Below are 20,116 nucleotides of genomic sequence, written 5' to 3' on the forward strand. Positions count from 1 at the left end.
TTCAAGGCAGTGCAGCAAATAACTAATTTCACTTCATATCAGGCTCAGCTAAAAGATAATGGTGCCTTGTACAGATATACTTCTATTTAAGAATTTTCAAGCATTCTTCACCAAAAACAATTCCAGGAAATCCAGCAGTATTATTACCCCATCAGTGCACTCAATCAAAGCATTAGCAACCATGTACTGAGTCCAGGATTCCTCTTGTCCTGTCCCTCTAATAATTAAGGCAAACAGATACACTAAACATTAGACATAAAATTTAATGTAAATACTAGAAATGTACGTGCTACTTCACAAATAAATGTGCCAAAATCAGCCTCTGCTACAGTTCTTCATTTCAAGTCCAAGCACAGGTGAAAGTCAAACAAGGGCATTTAGTGCATGAACAATTGTTCAATTAAATGCACCTATTTCACTTTTGCAACAGACAAGCAGTTTAAGTGCAGTTCGTAAGCACATCTCACCCCTGAAAGAGGAACTTGTAAAAATGTTTCTGGCCTTTCTACTCAGAAAAGAGACTGAGGGATCTAACAGTGTTCATTCACTGAAAAAGCTTCCTAGAATGGATTTGAAGTAGATGGAGTTGAAAGGCAACCTGGTTTTCAAAGTTTTAGAAATACCCATCATTTCATGTGTACTTTTACACTGAAGGCCTTCAATTTCATACTTCTTCCATGCTGGGTAATTCTGGAAATGTTTTCAATATGAGCACTTCAGTGTGAATCAATCAAAAAATGCCTTGTGAATAAAAGCAAGAGGACAGAGGCTTTACACGAGGAAACAAAGCCCATTACCACAGAAGCATCAAAGAGTGAGGTCCCTCTGTCCCTACCCATCAACATAAAAGGATTACTGTTAGGACAGACCTTTCCAAACCTGTAAATAACACAGGCCTCTTAGTGGAGAGCCTTTGGCTTCCTACAAAAGAGAAACCAGTTGTGCACTAAGTGATATTCACCTCACTGTCTTAGATACAGTGCAAGATTTTTATAGTTCCCTGTCTTGTTCAGCACTTTTTTTTTCTTAAGGCAGGTAAGTGACCCTCATTTGTTAACTGTACAACATAATCTACCTCAGAGAGTAACACAATTTCCTCTTCAGCTTCTCATTTTTCTCAACTTTAATGCAGTTGTGTAAGATTTTCCCCTCTCCAGAGGGCAAGCAATAATCTGCTTAGGTTGGTATCTTTATGACACTGACCTTAAAGTTCACTTAATTTTCTCTCCCATCCTCCCCTCTCCCCAGCCTTTCTTAAATCCTTTCCAATCCAGTTTTTGCTGTTGAATACACCTAAAGAGATCCAATGGACACAGATTAATAACTTTACCTCAAAACTGATCAATGTGAAAACAAACAAATTGCTGCCCAGCAAATGTAGAAAGTTACTTTGATCTTTGGTACCAACTGTGTTCATTCATTGTCTTTCTTTTTATAAAGAACAAATTTCATCTTGAAAAATATTAGAAAAGGGACAGAACCCTAGTTTGGTTTCCATTAAAGAAAATAAAGGAACTCAATCCTGCCAAGATAAAAGTTCCTCCAAGCTTTGGAGAGCAGTGCTTTATTTATACTCTATTTAGGTGCTATACACAGTTAAAGATTTTTGTGTTTCCTCTGAGTAATTGATTTGAACATGTGCAGCAACATCGATCAGTTTAAGCCACATCATTTCCTGGAAGTGTTTTCTTTATATCTGCGTCTTTCAGGCTGCAAATTATAGCCCAAACAGACCTAGTGAAAGTTCTACAGAACTACAAGTTTCTCAAATTTCCAAAACCTCATGCTCCCCACAAACAAATGGTAGTAAAAGAAGAATAAATAAATGTCTGCATTTGAGTGGTTCAAAAAAAAGGAAAAAGGAAAATTTTCCCATGGACAGCAGCATTTCAAGTATCTACATTGAGTAACCAAACTGAGGGTCCTGCAAGTTCCTTTCTCCTCCAACTGTTCACTTAATCACTGATATGCACCACCTGCATTTTTAGAGGCTGGAAACCCAGAATTAGGATTTGACAGTGTGCATTTTCTAAAATAAATAACACATCCATACATTTTACTTGCTATATTAGCAAAGATTTAGCTAGAGATGATTTATTCCAAACATTCCATTTGGCATCTGCCAGAAATGCTGGATCCTGCCAAGGTCAGCTACAGGAGTTTTCCCTGACTCCAATCTCCACTCCTGGAGACTATTATTAAGATGAGGAATATATTATACTTTAATAGGCATATGATGATCACAATACAACCAGCAAATCAGATGCTCTTCTGAGATTACTTCATAATCTCGTCAGTACAATTCTCAAAGAAGCCCCAGAAAGTACATGATGTGCAAAAGAAAAGATAATTCCAGATTTTCACAGCATTCTTCAACTTACTATAAGAAAACTTCAGTTACAGGAAAGTCAGTGAGCTGGTCAGTAGCAGAGCATGAATTCCTGAGCCATGACATGGGAGAAGATGGTGCTTTTTAAGTTCAGAAATGCTGGTTTTTAAAGCTTTCACTTTCACATAATGAAGGTGAAACAACAGGTTCCAGCTACTGCACTTAGAGAGGAGAGTGTCTGAAGAGTTGTGGTATATATAAACATGGAAAAAAGACATTTGTCCTTGTTCTGGGTGTGGCCTGCACTGCTGTGCAGGATGGTACCCGATACCACAGAATATGTGGCTGTGGAGGAATGTGGGTTTATATACCTGGTTATCTGTCAGGGATTCTGGACAGAGCACACTATCATTTAGTTTTGTTTTAGTTTTGAATGATGAAATTCCCTTCATTCTCCAAACTGGGCTTTCTCTGGTGGTGTTCAGACTGTGACATTTCTGCATGACAGTGGGTTCATGCACAGGCTCTGTGTCCCTCCTGACTAAGCCAGGAATACACTGGCAGGACTGGAGAGAGTCTGCCTGTTTGGAACTGCTCAGGATTACACCCAGAATGTCTGTAGTGACTCAGAGATGTTGTGCTTGCAGAGGCAGTTGTGACTAACCTTTCTTTGGTGAATGCCTGGTGATGTGTTTAAGGTGCAGCAAGGATTAGGGAAAGTAATCTTAGCTTGAGACTGGATGATCTGGAGAGCTCAGTAATGAACACTAGCAGTTTACAACCTTAACAGGAAGGATTTATTTTTTATCAGCTATGTTATGGAAAAGACAGACAACATATATATAATTCAAGAAGGTAAAAGAAAACTTGAATTTCAAACCACTGTTTTGTTTTTTTAAAGTGTTCCTGCTTCCCTTATTCTCTTCTGTTTTACATATCCCAGATCTGTCATATTGGTAAAAAAGGAAGTAAGTGTAAAAAATCCCTATCCTTTGGGAAAAATTGAGTTAGTGTAATGTAATATTCTCTAGCTGGCTGTCAACAGCCATAACAACTGCTCAGCTGTAACAGCTTCCTGATCTACTTTTCGAGGAACTCATTCTTGAGCTGACATATTAATGACAATACCTGTGCCCAGGGCCCCCAGGACCTGGTTTTATAGTGGGAGATAACTCGAGCTCTGACAGGACTATTAGACACAATTAAACCCCAGTAACTGAATGCAGTGATTATTACAAGGCCAAGCTCTCCCTGTAGAGTTATATTTTCTTTACTATGCATCTCCATTGCAGATCAAGGGTTGGGGTTTTTTAAAGGAATATTCCTGTGGAGCTCTCAATCCTCAGCTGATATGAACAGGACCAGGCACACACCTCCAAATTATAACTCAGAGAGGGCTGCAAGTAACAGAAGTTGTCACTGCACTCGGCTCACATTCAAAATTATAAATGCTTGGAACAACCTTTTATCCATTTATTTTTTCTTATTGCTCAAGCCATGGCAAGGGATCCAAGAACATGAAAAACTGTTTTATTAGTGGGACCTGTGTTGCCAGAAACTAAGTTACATTTCCCAGGCATCCAAGCTGGTCTAGTACAAGACATCATAACCAAAAATCCACTACCAGAAAATGGATAATAGGTGCAAAGTGGCCTATTTAAATAAGATAGCAAAGCAGAGGAATAAGAACTGAACCAGCAGGTCAGCACAGAGTTAATAAAACCCATCTAGGACTGCTAGAAAAGAATCACATGCTATTCACAATTAGGAAGAAGACCCACAGTCTCACTGGGTAAAAGACTAAGGAAAGTTTGGGTCAGAACAAATGCACTCAATTAGGCAACAGAAAATGGTTCTTTGGCCTGAGTATAGAAAGGAAGAAAGATTAACTGAAAATGCCTTCTTTGGTTAGACAGACTAACTGATGTTTAGAAACCAAGCTAAGGAAGCATTTTGGTCTCAGCTTAACGCTGTCCCTGTGGGTAGCCCCATTTGTTTATTTTGCCTTGAACCTTCCAACATCCCCTTTGCACAAATCATCTGGCCTTCCAACTCTTGGGCACTGTCCTCTCTTCAACCACAGCTTTCCGGCTCCTCCAGGCCTATTATATTTCAACCTGCTTGTCATAAAGCCTAACAAGCTCTTTCAATAACTTCCTAACACTTGAGAGTTACTGAGCTTTTAAAGCTTCCCCAACCTTACTTAAAAGAGACTGGTATTGGAAAACCTAATATATTCAATGTGACAGGGCTGGGTTTACAAATCTACTTGTCTGGTTTCTATTGACATTTAAAAACAATGTTAGTGACAAAAATGTAATTATTCCTAAATGATGGAAACAAGGAGCGAGGCGTACTGAGTGAACTTTTTCTGAACCTCTATTCATTTCACTTCAGATTTTGGCAGAGGGTTTTGCTGGTTTCTATTTTATCCTAACCAGTTTATCCATGTTCCAGACTTTATATGTTCTGTGGCTGTAAAGCTTTCCTGTGGAATCTGCCCGTTGCCACAGAGCTGTGCTGCAGAAACCCAGCTTGCCTCTGAAAAATGAGAGTTTTCCTGCACTCACATGTACAGATAAAGTCGAGAACATGTGCTGAGCATATGCTGACATAGCTCGCTCTCCATCGTGTTTCAGGCTGCCTTAAACTGCAATTCTGAAAGGTGTGAACTACCTCATCTACCTCGGCTGGGGCTGGAAGGATTCCCCTCTCCCAGGCTGTGGAATCTGCTGATTTGTCCCGTGCCACCGACATTCGGCATTTTTCCTACTGAGTTCCCTGTTTTACAGCAGTCCAATACTTTGTTTCCTTTCTCCCAAACTTCCCAAAATCCATCTACACGACAGCCTCTTCCTTGCTAATTGCAGTGGGCAAACTGAAATACAGGGAACTCCATTTAAATGCCCTTTCAAGATAAAACTTTTACTACATGATTGGACACTGGCACAGGTTGCCCAGAGAGGGTGTGGATCTCCATCCTCGCAGATACACAGAACATGACTGGACAAGGCACCTGGGGAGAGCTGTCCCTGCTTTGAGCACTGGCTGCAGACTATTTCCACTGGGCTCTTCTCCCCTCAGCAGTTCTGCAACTGGGTGAGTTTCTCCACAGAGGAAGATATTTGCTGTATTTAGCATTTGTTCTCCATGCACTGTTCCACAGTCCTTCCAGCAACCAGCCAGGGATCTAATGAGCATATACAGGTTGAGTCCACAGGTGTCCTGCCCTACTGCAGCAGGAAAACGATACAGCCACAAAAGCCCCAGGAAACCATAAAAGAAATTCTCCTGTCTATGTGGAAGAGTGCTAAGGGTTCATCAGAATTGTTTGGGTAGGAGGCAAAGAGCTGCCTTCTTGAATACCAGCTATGTCTCCAGCTGAAAGAATTCACAGAGAGAAAAAAAAAAAAGCTAAAGGAACAAAGATGAGTTTTGGTGCAGAAAGATTAGAGGAGATTCGCAGATGGAGGAACAGTGATGTTTTGACAAGGTTTTATGACTCAATGAGTTGTTTTCATAGCATACCATGACCTCCACAAACAGCTGCTGTGTTCACTGGATTACTTTCTAGTTCTTCCTACCCCACAGTATAACAAAGCAACACTGAGACTTGTGTAAAATAACATAAGGCATTTCATTGTCTGCTTTCAGCTGAACGATGCCCACTCTCAATTTATTTATTCTGCCACTGTTACACTTTGCCTTAAGGTCAGGTGAGATTTTTGGATTCAGCCATTTCAAATTTAGGTACTTGGTATCAGCTACTCATCCAGGCTCCCCTTAGAACAAATCACAAGCAGCAGATATCTCAGAAAATCAAACTTTCACTTCTCAGAATAAGTATCTGAGACAGAAATAAACAGAGGTGCAGAGAAGGTTGTTGTGCACCTAGGTCTGCTTTAACATCAGTGGAGAAAAACTTCTAGATACCAAAAACATATTCATGAGCTTCCTATGACAGGGACTCACCTTGTCAGTGTCATCACAGCACAAACAAACAAACAAGGTGCTCCAAGTTTAGTTTAGGACCACAATAAATGTTTGTAAGCTACCCCACAACACTGGTCATCTGGACTGGAGCAATGCAAACTGAAAATCCCATCAGCAAATAAATATTTTAGTCCATCTAAAAAGAGCCCAAACAAATGTTCTGGTATCTCCTGTTGGCTGTATCTGGTTAAAGGAGACTAGAAGTTGCTCAGCCCATATTCTGTCATTCCCCAAGAACAAACAGGTAGGGGTCAGAAAGTACTTTACAGTCACCATCACAAGCTTCACAGTGGACCAAAGAAAATTCAAGATATACTTCATTAACAACTGGAAATGAACGAGGGGTGGGAGTGGTGAAAATCAATCTTCACACCATTAAGGAATGAAAGCTACCTGCAAGATACAGTGACAGCAACAGTTCCAAGATTGAATGAAGCATGAAAATTGCTGGAAGAGTAGGACACAGGTGGGAGTCAAATCTCTTTGCCTAATTTTGTCTCTGATGCACTGGAATGACTTGAGCAGATCTTTTATACTCTTTGTGCCTTTGTTGCCACATCTGTAATTCAGATCACAGCCGACCTGTAACGTTTACCTGCCCAGGATACAGAAAGGCTTGAAGGGGTTTTGAGATCCAAGATGAGGCTTAGGAAACACAATTATTAAAAACAAGATCACCTGGGAGATGATCAATAACAACTCTGAAGAGTAACTCAAAATCAGGAAGGGCAGTCTGCAGGCAGGGCTCAAAGAGCTGGAATGGAAGGGGTGGGTCTGCAGGTTAATCCCTTCACAGAGCCTGGGACCTCCATTCACTTCCAGGAGCTTCCACACCCCCCAACTGCCTGAAATGTTGTGCTCTTCATCACTGCCTAAGCACAAGCCAAACAGAAACAAAGCCAAACTGTGTCTGGACTTCACACGGCACCTGAACCACAGAGCTCCAATAATATCTCCTTGGTGGGATCAAGTGTTCTGGGAGTAACTAATCCATAGGGAATAAACTGCCAGAGTACCAAACTGCCCACAAACACTCAGATGATGGCACAGGCAGGAATTCAGGACTCAGCCTCACTGAAAGATGATGCACCACGAGCAGGCCAACCCCAGAGAGTGCTGAAGGGGATGCAAGGAAATGCTTATTACTGCAAGGTCAATTTACATTCCCACCCCTTCGAACCTCACCTGCATATAAAAAAATAATGTGAAAAATAAGGTAATTCAGTCACCATCATAAATCACTACAATGTGAAATGATAGGTAATGGTGCCCATAAACAGACTACAAGACTCATTTCCTTAAAGACTCTGCTCAAATGCAAAGCTGTCAGTGGTATTATTAACTAATGACAGCAGGAATTTGGTCCCATTTATAACAGGCTGTTATGTTTTCACTATCTTTGAAAAGCTGATGTAGTTAAGCCATGGGAAATAGAAGAAAGTTACTGGAATTAGCAAGGGTGCATATGGTTCTGGGTTTCTAGGAAGGCTGAAGTATGAGAATTTCACAAATGTGTGGAAACTTTTGATAGCATTCCAGTTGAAACAAACTTGTAACAAACCCTGCGGAGAGGTTCATTCAACAGGATGAGCTAACCAAGAAAACAGTCAGTTCTGGCTGGTTGCAGGATATTAGCAGCAGCTGTGAACTCAGTAAACAGCCCTGTTTTCTGCTCCTCAAAGAGCTGCTAAAGCAGATGTAAAATGCAGCAAAAATAGGTCACAAACAGAAAACATGCAAGGGAATGCATCAATATCAGAGTGACCTGAAAATAAGTAATGCTGGAACATCTCGGTAGTGATTATAACCCTGAGGTGTGCCCAGCTCAGAGCTGCACCCAACAATAGGCTGCTTCACCCAATTCTTGGGACAGGACCTTCACAGACTGCGCTGGGTGCGGTGCTCTCAGCAGCCGAAACCTCAGACAGGAGAAAAGGTACTGAATTGCTCTCTGCTTCCCTTTGAATGAGGTTTTCTGAGAGAGGCTTTCATTCCCATCTTCCCCACCCCCCCAAACTCTATAATTAACTCAGACTGAGATCTCACAATGAGCCAAGCATGGTATTTGCCACTACAAACAGATTACAAACTGGCTCTGTCTGATAGGCAGCCCTCCTGCAATAGTCATCCCTCCATGGACAGGAATCTTGGCCAACACGGCAATTACATCCCTCCTTTTTTTTTTCCTTCTCTTTTTAAAAGCCCACGGGACCCAACTCCTCGTAATTCTCCAATATGGAGATTCACTTGGATCTACTTCTAGGACTCTTGCAGTATTTCAACACTTTAGTCCCTTTATTACCAGGTATATAAAGGAACAAGGTTTAACTCTAAAGGGTGCAGGTTAAGAAAAATAATGTACTTGGGCTATAACAGAACTAAACAAGGAACCTTCATGTCCTGTCATTCCCCTGGCAAGCCTTTGTGGACACCCTTCACACTACAGGTGTGAGATTGTCTTTGGCCAAACACCTTCAATGAGCTGAGTCCAAGCATCATAGCCTGAAGCAGCTCAAATACTTGCCATGTCAGTCAGCCACAAGGTGAGGACAGACACTCTCCCTTGTCTGGTTGCTTTTACTTCCATTACCATGGCAAGTTTTACCCCTCCAAAGCCTAAAGACATTGTATAATTAAGCATTAGTAACAAGAGATTAATGAGACAAAGAAAAAAAAAAGCTGTTGATATACTCCATTCATGGTAACATCAGCTCTTATGTTTAATTGTAAAAACAGGTCTTAGGTAAAGCATTCACCAACTAAATCCCTTCTTTTAAGTAGCAGTGGCTCTAGAACAGTGTTTAGAACAGAAATACTGAAGATATTTCACATTACTAGTATTTTAAAACAGCAACCAGGCTTCCAGAACTTGTTGTCTGTCCTTCAGAGGAAGGCAGGAGGCAAAAAAATCCCCCCCAAACCATCCATATACAACTTAAAAGAAACACTTTGTGGCTCACATTCAGCTGGAAGCCTTTGCTGAAGCAACTGTTATTTTAGCATGGATTTCTTAGAGCCCAGAATCCAAGTTGAAACGTGGTAGTTCATTACTAGGTTAAAACTGGCAAGGTGAACGTAATAATCATTGTCATTAGCAGTTATGTGACAATGCTCAAAGGTGGGGTGTTTTTGTTGGGTTTGAGGGTTTTTTTAGGTTAATGGGGGTTCATTCATTACTATCATTCATTCACCTAAGCAATAACCCAAGAGAAGGCAGTTAAATGCCTCCCTGCCATCCGATCCCGTCAGATCTCGGAAGCTCAGCAGGGTCAGCCCCGGATTAGTACTTGGATGGGAGACCTCCTGGGAAATGCCGGGTGCTGTAGGTTCTAGTCCTGAGGACTTCACTGGCACTGTCCAAGCTCGTTCAGCCGTGGCAGATGAACCTCAGGACTTAAACTGTGGGGCCAGTTCTGTGCATGCTGAGCCTCACCTAAAATCCACTGCGCAGGCTGGAAGGGCACACCCACGTGGGGACAGCCCTGCCCAAATCTGCGTTCGCGAAGCTGAGCCACACACACAACCCAAGAGTAGTTGTATTTCCTGAAGCTACTGAACCTTGAAGACTGCAGCACGCTGCTGCACCGTGCTCTTTTGAAGAACAGTTTTCTAGAAAAGGAGGCTGCAGAGCAAGAACAGAAAGCTGTTTCTTTCCTACAAGGACACAAAATGATTGTTTCATTCTTTCGGAAGAAACTGGGATACGTACTCGTGCTCAGTTCTTGGCCAGCCTGTCCCTCCCCTCCTCGTGGGACAGCCCGTCAAGCACATTTGGCCGCATTCTCCGCCTGCCGGCAGCGCCTTCATTCCGGTGGCGATGCGAGTTTGGGAAGTAGCAGGGGCGGGCAGGGACGGGAGCAGAGCTAAACTTTTGCTGACAAGCCATTTAAGAACATTCTATCTGTTCCTACAGGTTGCAGTTCGCGGGTAAGCTCTCACTTCCAAAAACAGAGCAATATGCGTTTTTACCAAGTAAATATCATGCAGACAAATCAGATGGTGACTACTTCAGAAAGCTTGGCAAAGGTTCCGTTTACGCAACGCTTTCCAAATGTTCCATATTTGCAGAATAGAGATGAAAACTCTGATCTTTGTAGTCTGAACTTGTCTACTTGGTTTACTGTTCCTTTTTGGCCCGAACAGAACTTTTATGTATATGAATCCTGATTTAATACAGCGAACCTAAATAAATCCCTGTGCAAACATGAGACTGTCAGTGCTCGAGGTCTGGCTCGGAATTTGGGGCTTCTGACACTTGAACTGCATTTTCTTAATTTGCTTTGAAATGTACTTGGGCTGGACTGAAAATTAGTTCCATAAATTTCTTTGGATTTTTATTGACTTAGTGACAGAGAAATCCTTCCTCAAAGACAACTCATAAACTGTTTGCCATCAAATGCTGTTACCTTTTGTGCTGTAATCTGTTGGTAGAACGTTTAAACTGGTGCTTACCCCAGATTTCCACTAGCTGCAGCATGTTATGAGAATCTGAAATGGCTGACTTCAACCTGCCTGCAATGATCTGTCTGTCTAGTAGGAAGCATAAGGAAGTGAATGATTAATTACATTCTTTCCAGTAATTTAGAAGTGTTGATGAAAGCCAGGAAACACTGTAAAGAGTATTGAACAAAATGAAGGCAATACCTTGGAAGCCTTATTGTTGCTTTCAATAGAAGAAAAATAATTAAGTCTGCTAATTAGATATTACCTTTAAAAAAATAAGTAACAATAGAGCACATTTCATGTACTGTCTGTATTTTTGTGTAAAAATCATAAGCTGAGCACATAGAACTGTAGCTGACAATCACCATCACAGAAACCCTGCAGTTTTACCCCAAAATTAGCAATGTGCATAGACATCCACACAGTCAAATAACTCTCCTCCACAGACATCTCTCAGTCTATAATTGACTAAGCAGCTCATTGCTTTGAATACAGACTTTGGTGAAAGAAGCAGGAAATATATTTATGTTTTTCAAGGTTGTCTTGAACTAGAAGATCGTGTAAGGCTCCACCTTTATTCTGTCGTGAGGGGCAAGTTGCACATTAGGGAAAAAAGACACACTACACAGTTCATTCAACTACCTGGAAAGAGTTCTGAGCTGTTAATTATGTACACCAGGAACCTGTACAGGATCTGTAATGCTGAGGATTTTCTCTGGAACAATTCAGAGATCGTGTCACTCAATTCATGCCATATTAATTTCAACTCCATATTTTATGTAACTGCTTGGCTTAATATCTGTACAAAGGCTCATATCCAATGTGGATTGCAGATTTCCATGAATTTGAACAAACTGAGTTTGAGAGTTTACACTCCAGAAAGCCAAATTTCCTTCACAAATGCTCAAAACGAAGTAGGAAAGCTCTGCTGTTATTCTCTCTGCTGTTTGTGATCTTGTATTGGAGTAGTATTAAAAAATTAATAACTAGAGACTTAACAAGATCATTCTTAAAGGCAAATGTCTATTTTACTTAAAGCTTTCACCAAAACACATAAAAACTGGTAACATTTCTCTATAAAAATTCTGGAAAATGGGGAAAAATATCAGAAGGGGAAATTATACTGTTATTTTAATTCCAAAGTGTCCCTAATTAGAACTACCACTAAAAACACTCGTGCTGGCAGGAGGAAGTTCAGCAAACTCAACTGTGGAATTGAAGCCTATTAAGCCTAAAGCTGAAACTCAATTTTCATGAATGGTGAAATTCCCTCAGGGCTCACCTTGAGGGCAAACACCAAAGGACTTTACAACCACAGTGCTGAAAGACATTCAGCTTGAGCTATTTGCACCTGCCCCGGGTAGGAAGTCACACAGCAAGTCAGTATTTGTGGGTTCCCTCAAAACAGCAACTAGTAAATCTGTTATTGCCTCAGAAGTGGAAAAGAATCAAAGAAATAATCTTTCTTAACTGGAAAATACAAGTTTATGCTAACAGCACTTGAAGCTATAAGTTAAATTGTTCAGAGTTCTGTCAAATTTATTGTTGTTTATGAAATGGGTACTAAGATCCTGAAAACCCAAAGCAGTTTCAAATAGTTTTAATGTGAAAGCCATGAGGTTCATGTCAAGCAAGACCAGAATAAAAGGAGTATTTTCAGAGGAGTACACAATGAGAGGAAAATAGAAGCCAAATTAAGTTGCAGTAAAAACACCCCCACCAAGCATCTCACCCACCCTCCAGCATCACTTTCATTCTATTGAGAGGTGAATGCTCCCTTTGTCAAAACAAAAACCTTCACAGGTTGTTCATGCAAGTTTAGCAACTTATAAACATATTACTGATTAAATAAAGAAAGAGAAGTGGCCAGGACACAAGTTTGATATTTGAGACAGCTTCTACTTCTCTCTGATATAAATTGGTTTGACTCTTTTGTTTCCTTTCCATGTCATGACCTGTGGGTAGCAGGGCTGCCTGTGTCACATTTTAGTGACTGTCCCTGGCACAGCTCAGTGTCAGGGACAGGGCAGGACCTGCCCCTCCACAGAGTGTGCAGGTGTGTGCCCATTCCCATAGGAATTTGTAGACCATGAAAGAAACCTTAAAGAATAAAGGGGAAAAAAACAATCCCCTTCTTTGTATAATGACAACAGATTTATACACACACACACACACACATATATATATTTGTATCTTTCTCTTGATTACTTACCCAGACGTTGGGGTTGAGGAACGTGATCAGGTAAAAAGTGAGCCTGACATTACGAGGAAACAATTCTGTCTGGGAACTTCAAGCACCCATTTCTTTTTGTCCTTTCCTTCCCCTCTTCCCCTGCACAGCACTGTAGCTCTGAAGCAGCACCTTTACAGGGCAATTTACAGCATTCTTCTCTGAGATTAAACAAAAAAAGAAACCCAGTTTCAGTGTCTGAATAAAATTCAAGAACAGTAACAAACCATTTCCCCACTGCAGCATCTGCATTTGCTAAAATAAGTAACCAAAACCCATTCAAAGCACAAGGTAAAAGTGGTAAGAGGGAGAGAATACAACAGGCAGATGTGTTGCTACTCTGAGTGTCTACACAGACAAAAGAAGGTTTTGAAGCTGCAGAGAAAGATGAAATGTTGTGCCTGCTGGGTTACACAGCAACATGCCACAGCAAAAAGAAACCATCATCCAAACATCTGGGATGCTGCAAACATCAATGCAGGGCTTCGCATGTGGAAAGAAGACATGCTAACCAAAATTCCCAGAAAAATGTAGAGACACATTCAATCCACTTCAGAGAAAGTACATTAACTCTGTACATGAATCAGCAGCAGCCCAAAGAGGATCTTGGGTCCTCTGAGTACAGAGTGATCAGAGGACCCAAAATCCTGCCTCCTGGGCAGGACCAGCTCAGGCCCTATGGCTGAGGGGTGGCAGAGGTGGCTGAAACAGCACAAAATGCCAGCAGGAGACCCACAGGGAAAGCACAGTCCTGGTCTGTGGTGTGTGTTCCATGTGATCCCTTAAGCACACGTGGAGGCTGCACAGGGTCAGCTGCGCATGTTGCTTCATTCCTGTCCCGCTGTAGAGCCCTCAGAGCCACAGAATGAGGGGAGACATTCCCATTGCACACTGAGGCAACAGACCAGAAAGCACATTTTCCGTTCCCCCATGAAATGTTTAACCCAGCCTAAAAGTTGGAAGCTGGGCTGCTTACTGTCTTCCCATCTCCTCTGCCTTCAGCAACAGTCTAATGCCAATGCACTTCCATACTGCAAATCCTTAGGAGCTCCTCAGAGATCAAGGAACTCTGCCTGACCTGAGCTGAAGGGAACAGCCAGCAAACGAGGTCCCCCCTCCCACAGATACCAAGCACTACCAAAAGCAGGAGGAACCAAGAAATGACAGATCATTTGGAGCTGCCATCCTCCCCTTCTCAGCACCAGTAACTTATGGATTTACGTGGACTTTTGTTCTGTCCATAAAGAGCAGGAGTGACTTGTCAGAGCACTCTAAAGCCCAGTTACAACCCAATTAACGTTCCCATTGCTGGCCCTGTGCAACACAAGGCAGACCTTCAATGCAGAGCCCTCAGTGTGATGTCCACGGACCCTGAGCAAGGTCACACCCTCAGCACGTGGATGCTTCTGCTTTAGGAGAGACATGATCAATGGAAGTGACTGAAGGATCTGTGAGGGGCATTTTAATCCTCATTCTGGACAGGGAAACAACCTGGAGCAACCAATGAGACCCAAAGCTCACATTGCTTACAGGGTAAGGGAATTGCAAAAAAAAGAGGTACAATAAAAGATACAAGTTGTTGTAACCTTTGCCATGAGAAATCCTGTTGAAACTTATATTAACACAGAAGAAAAAAAATATATAGCATTTCCTTCTTAACGTGCTAGAGACTAATTGAACAGAGCCATCCTTGTTCAAGCCCTAAGCAACATTTCAAGGCACATGAAGGACATGGAATCACTTTAATTTTATTAGGTAGTTACTTGAAATAAGGTGATTGAGGAAGAGGCTTTATCTAGGGATAAAAGCTAAGCTATATTTTCCTCCAATATAAAACGTTGCTGTTAAGGATGTCAACCTGCAAAAAAACCCTATGTGATAATAAATGTAGAAATGCTCCCAATGATTTCCTAAGTTCAGCTTGCAGGGACTCAGAGGAGATATGATCACTGCCCGTCACTCTGGCAACTCTGTGGGACTTGTATTTGATTTGCTGTGGCAAACTATGGAACCTGGAGCTAAATGGGAGGGAATACAGAGAGGGGCAGTAACACTGAAAGGGTTCAGAAAACGTTAATGAAGAGAAAAGGTTAAAATAATTGTTTAGTCAGAGAAAGAAGAGATAAGAGAGACAGGTTTCCCAGATGTAAACGGTTCAGCTTTTAGACAACAAGACAACATGGCCCTTTGTGCATCTAATAACTTGAATACAACTTTCAGTAAAGACGATGGATTTAAATATTACCAGGAAAGTATTTCGAGGTTTCGAGGTACATCATGCAGATACAGTTACACAGTAGAACTCAGGGGATCCAGGTCTCCTCCTCTTTGGAGGGGCCGAAGTTAAAAACTCATCTCTCAGGGGAGTCTGAACGCAGCCCCTCCTAAAAGCTGGTGACAAACAAGATGAATTCCTGAGGGGCACTCTAGCCTTGCCTTTCAGCCGTGCTTCGTATCGTGGACAGACATCACACAGGCTCCTCATTCCGCTCCGCAGCGATCGCGCTCCGTGAGGGCGCTCCGGGAGGGGCAGCGCGGCGGGACCGCGGCCGGGGTGCCCTCGGGAGGGTGCGGGAGAGTTTGAAAAACTACAAAAAAATTGGGGGTGTGGGGAAACAAACCCCCAAAACAATTCATCAAATCCCCCGACCCCTCGTGCGAGGCCGACACGGGTGGGCGGCGAGCGCGGCGCGCCCCCTGCCGGCCGCCGACAGCACCGGCGGCGCGACACAGCGCGCGATAGGGGCACGCGATAGGGGCACGCGATAGGGGCACGCGATAGGGGCACGCGATAGGGGCACGCGATAGGGGCACGCGATAGGGGCACGCGATAGGGGCACGCGACACCCAGCCCCGCGACAGCGCGCGAGATCCCTGAGGCGCGGGGCGCGAGACACACCCGGCGGGAGATTCGGCCGCGCGACACCCGCGCAGGCGACAGGGCGCGAGAGAGGGCCCCCCACCCCGTCCGGCGCGCGACACGGCACGCGACAGCCGGGCACGAGGAGAGGCAGCACGCGAAGGAACAGCGGCGCGCGACAGCCGGGCACGAGAAGGGACAGCGACCCAACGACCGGCACGGGGGAAAAGAGAGAGGAGGGCAAAGAGCAAACGCGTCGGGGAACCCGCTCCCCAAAACCGAGGGGAAGGGGAAACCTCCGTGGAACTTCCCGGCGCTTCCCCAAGTCCGAACCTCGAGACGGGCGAACAGGGGTGGGCACTGGCGGGGCGGGCCAGGAGGGGAAGGGGCGCAGAACGGAGATGCAGGGAAGGGAAATCGGCGAAAGATGCTGCGCAGGAACACATGAGAGATCAGGGAAAGATGCTGCGTAGAAATACATAGAGGCAATTCACACCCAGGAAAGGGAGATTAATTTGACTATTGAGGTTGGGGCTGTGGCCCCAGCAGGATTTGCGCTGTCCTGAGAGTGTGCTGCCTCCCCAAGGCACTGACCAGCAGCGAACGGGACAGCGAGACACGCCACAGCCCCCTCCTTCCCCTGCCCACCTGCTGCAGCCGTGAGGTACCTGCCTGCCCTTTTCCACTGGGAACCAACCGCCCAGTTCATCCTCCCCGCTCCCAAGCTCCTTGGAAGAGTGATTTTCAAATCATATCCTGCTACAGTAAACCTTTAATTTAACAGGCTAAATATTACAAGACGTTATTAAAATCTACTGGGACCTGTTGCTGTAAAAGGATTTTGACAATATCAAAACATGAAGAAAACTCTGTAACAAAGTCGAAACCAGGTAGTCAAAATGAACATTTTAATCTGAGACGTCAATGCTATTTTTAATTTATATATTCTGATAACTGAAATTCATCTCAGGCTGGTTTTTCATTTTCATTTAAGAGTTACACACGTTTGAAATCCATCAAGTGCTTGCTTTTGCTCTGGAAATATTCCCACACCTGCCCGTGCTTTCTCCTTAGCAAAACCTGGCTTGGCTTCTTCACTAAAATGCTCCATGTGGGAGAGGAGAGGTTTGTTTTGGTTGGCGTTCTCCCCTCCCACCCCAAGGTCACATTGCACACCAATCCATGATCCTACAGCTCCTTGTTTTCCATTAACAACTCCTGTGGGGCTGGAGGTTGGAGCCCACCAATACCATCCTAACATGATCATCATATACACAAGTGAGTAGAGTTTCCCTGCAATTTAATTTAGCAGTTTAAACAAGCCCAAACCTCCCACAACATTTACCCTCTGATTACTCTAGAGGTGATTCAGCAACACCAACTTCCTAAAAGAGATTCAAGGACAGCAGAATAAAGCCATGCTACAAGTTCTGTTGACTTCCATAATTCCAACCCCTCAGGAGGTCACCTAACTGAAGAAATAGTTCCTTGTTACCAGCCCTACATGGAGAGAAAGGTACACACCTGCCCCTCCCAAAAAAACCTGCTGAGTCTACTCTGACAGGCTGAGGGAACTGCAAGAATCAAATAGTTTCAGCTTCGTGCTCTGGCAGGATCAAACCAAGTTCCCCCTCATCATCCTCACTCCCATAGGTCCAAGAGTAAAGAAAACATAAATAAACTAAATATCTTCTAAATAAACTAAATATCTGACCATATTTAGTTTATTTAGAAGGATTCTCATGTTTCCATGTTCACTATTCCAGTTAAAACAGTCCCTTTTTCATAGTCACGACCATCCACCAGGCAAAGCTGCCCACATAAGTGAATGAAACCCATTTTAAAGAGGCACAGGGTGGTCCTGCTTCCCTTCAGGAGGATCCCATGAGAACCAAGGTCAGAGATTCTGCTAAGTTCACTTTTACAAACACTTCAACAAACCCACCTCATCTCTAATTTTCAAGGTCTTCCCAAAGAATGTGTATTTGAAAGCCTGCCCTTGCCTACAACTTGAAAATCAGTTGAACAAGTTTAAAAACATCTGTACCCTGTCGTTTCCCAGCTCTGATTTACTTCCCATGCTTTCTGCCTGCTTGCCTGCCACAATAATGGGGTTCTCCCCAGCTGCAGAGCCAACCAAAGGCTGCTGACAGACAAAGTGATTTGGGCAAGTAGATACACCCTTCATTTTGGGGTTCGCTCAGTCTCTAAAGAGCCCCCAAAAGTGGTAATAACTCTTATACATAACTTTAATATAAATAAATAACATGCAGGGAAAAAACCCTGATGCATTGCACAGCCTGGGTCCATGTGTTTCTTATGCTTCCAAGAGGCTGGTTGTGATCTGTGGTTTTATTTGCTCTCACTACCATTTGTCTACAAAGAACTGTAAATACAGCCTTGCCATCTCCTTGTAGATCAGAGGGAAATTGCACTAAAGTGGCCAGGAGATCCTCACTACACTGGCACTACTACTGGGAAGCTAAAATCCTAAAGAACTATCCATCCAGGGAGGGGAAAATCTAGACCTGTAGCCTGCTCAGATGTGGGAAGTCAAGAAGTGCAGTGGCACCATATATGCAATATATGATGGCAGCCTGCTGAACACCCAGGCAGGAGCAACTCCATCAAGACTTTGAGGGGAAAACAAATGATGGCACATGAATCGCCAGCACATCCCTTTTTACTCACCAAAGTCCCACCAATGTGACACAGAAAAGGCAGAGCTATCTTGGCATCAAGCACCAGAGACCCGACAGCATTCCTGAAGTTTTCAATAAATGAGAAAATACAGCTGCCAACTTTTCACAATTTACAGACATTTTTTAACAGCGGTGCTGACTCCTGCAGATCAGATTTAAGTCCTATGACAAGAGTCTTTCTCCTCTTATTTACATTTAGCAGATCCTTCAGAAATCATCCTAGGTCTCCAGAAATCATCCTACATCTCCAGAAGTCCATGTGTCCACAAGTTAAATACGTTCTCAGACACGAGAATATGTTTCATAGCCTGGAAAACCTACCACAACTGGGCAGGCAGCCAGAGTCAGTCTTCAGGCTTTTATTTGATTGTCATGACTTAACTGCATCCCTTTTATTTATTTATACAAGGTCCTCTTGTGACAGAATGGGGAGGATTTACAGAGAGATGTTAAGTATCTGCTCAGCTCTTCCCCATCATCCTGCTGGCACAGTGCCCTGCAGAAAGCACCAGAGCCTTTCTCTTTGCATCCTTGGCTAGGAGTGGATTGCCAGGCAGTGCAGAATATACCCCCAGAGTATTATTGTGAATCCCACAGGTGATGCTCAGGGGATGCTGTACCATGATCCTGTAAACACATCCTTGTGATGTCATGCATGCTACTCACAGACATTTGGACTAGTGCATCAATATTTATACTTTTATGCCCAAATATGAAATGCAAAGAGATGTATATAATATTTACTGAATACCTATCCCTCTAGGAGAGGCACAAATAGGTAAGTGACTGAAACCATTTCAAATTGAAAGTTCACCCACATCTCTTAAGCTGTTCACTTAAGGATCATGTTGTGAGAAGGAATTATGCAAACTGAAATGCACACCCTCATCACTCTAACTGGAGTTCAGTCTGCGGTTGTTCTCACTCCAGTGCCCTGCAGAACTTCTTTGTTCTCCTGCTTCACAGGCACATAGTGAAACTATTTCCAAACTCTCTACTGCAGGGACTCATGGGACAAGGGACAGGCAAACCAGGCTGGTTCTGTGTTCCTCACAATACAGGATAGCAGGTGGTGGATTTTTTTTTCCTGGGTAGACAGAATAACTGCTGTGATGGAATTAAAATATCATGTCCTACATGTGAAACAAGCAAGCCTGAACTGGGAAGAGTGCAGTGTAGAAAGATGTTTGAGATCAGGGGAATTCCTCCTTGAACATGTGGAGAGAAGAGCAGCCCAGAGGTGGGTGAACTCTAGAAGAGGTAAGTGTGTGGCAGGGACAAACCTACTTTCACTCCCTTCTGTAACACCTCATAGAAGGGGCAGTAAAGCAACGAAGAAAAAAAAGCTATTTAAGATGATCTGAAATGATAAAGATATAATCTGAAATTATCTGAGTTGTACTCGTTTTTCTCTTAACTTTGTTTTCAGCTTTGTAATTAGCACACTATTATGTGCTACACTGAGATCACAGTTTTCATTGTCAGCATGAACAGCATCAGCAGCGACTCAGGCAAGAAGCAAAGAGCAGTGCCATGGACAAACCCCTTGGGGTGCTCAG

Source organism: Pithys albifrons, chromosome 4 (genome assembly GCF_047495875.1).
Source record: "Pithys albifrons albifrons isolate INPA30051 chromosome 4, PitAlb_v1, whole genome shotgun sequence".
NCBI classification, from domain to species: domain Eukaryota; kingdom Metazoa; phylum Chordata; class Aves; order Passeriformes; family Thamnophilidae; genus Pithys; species Pithys albifrons.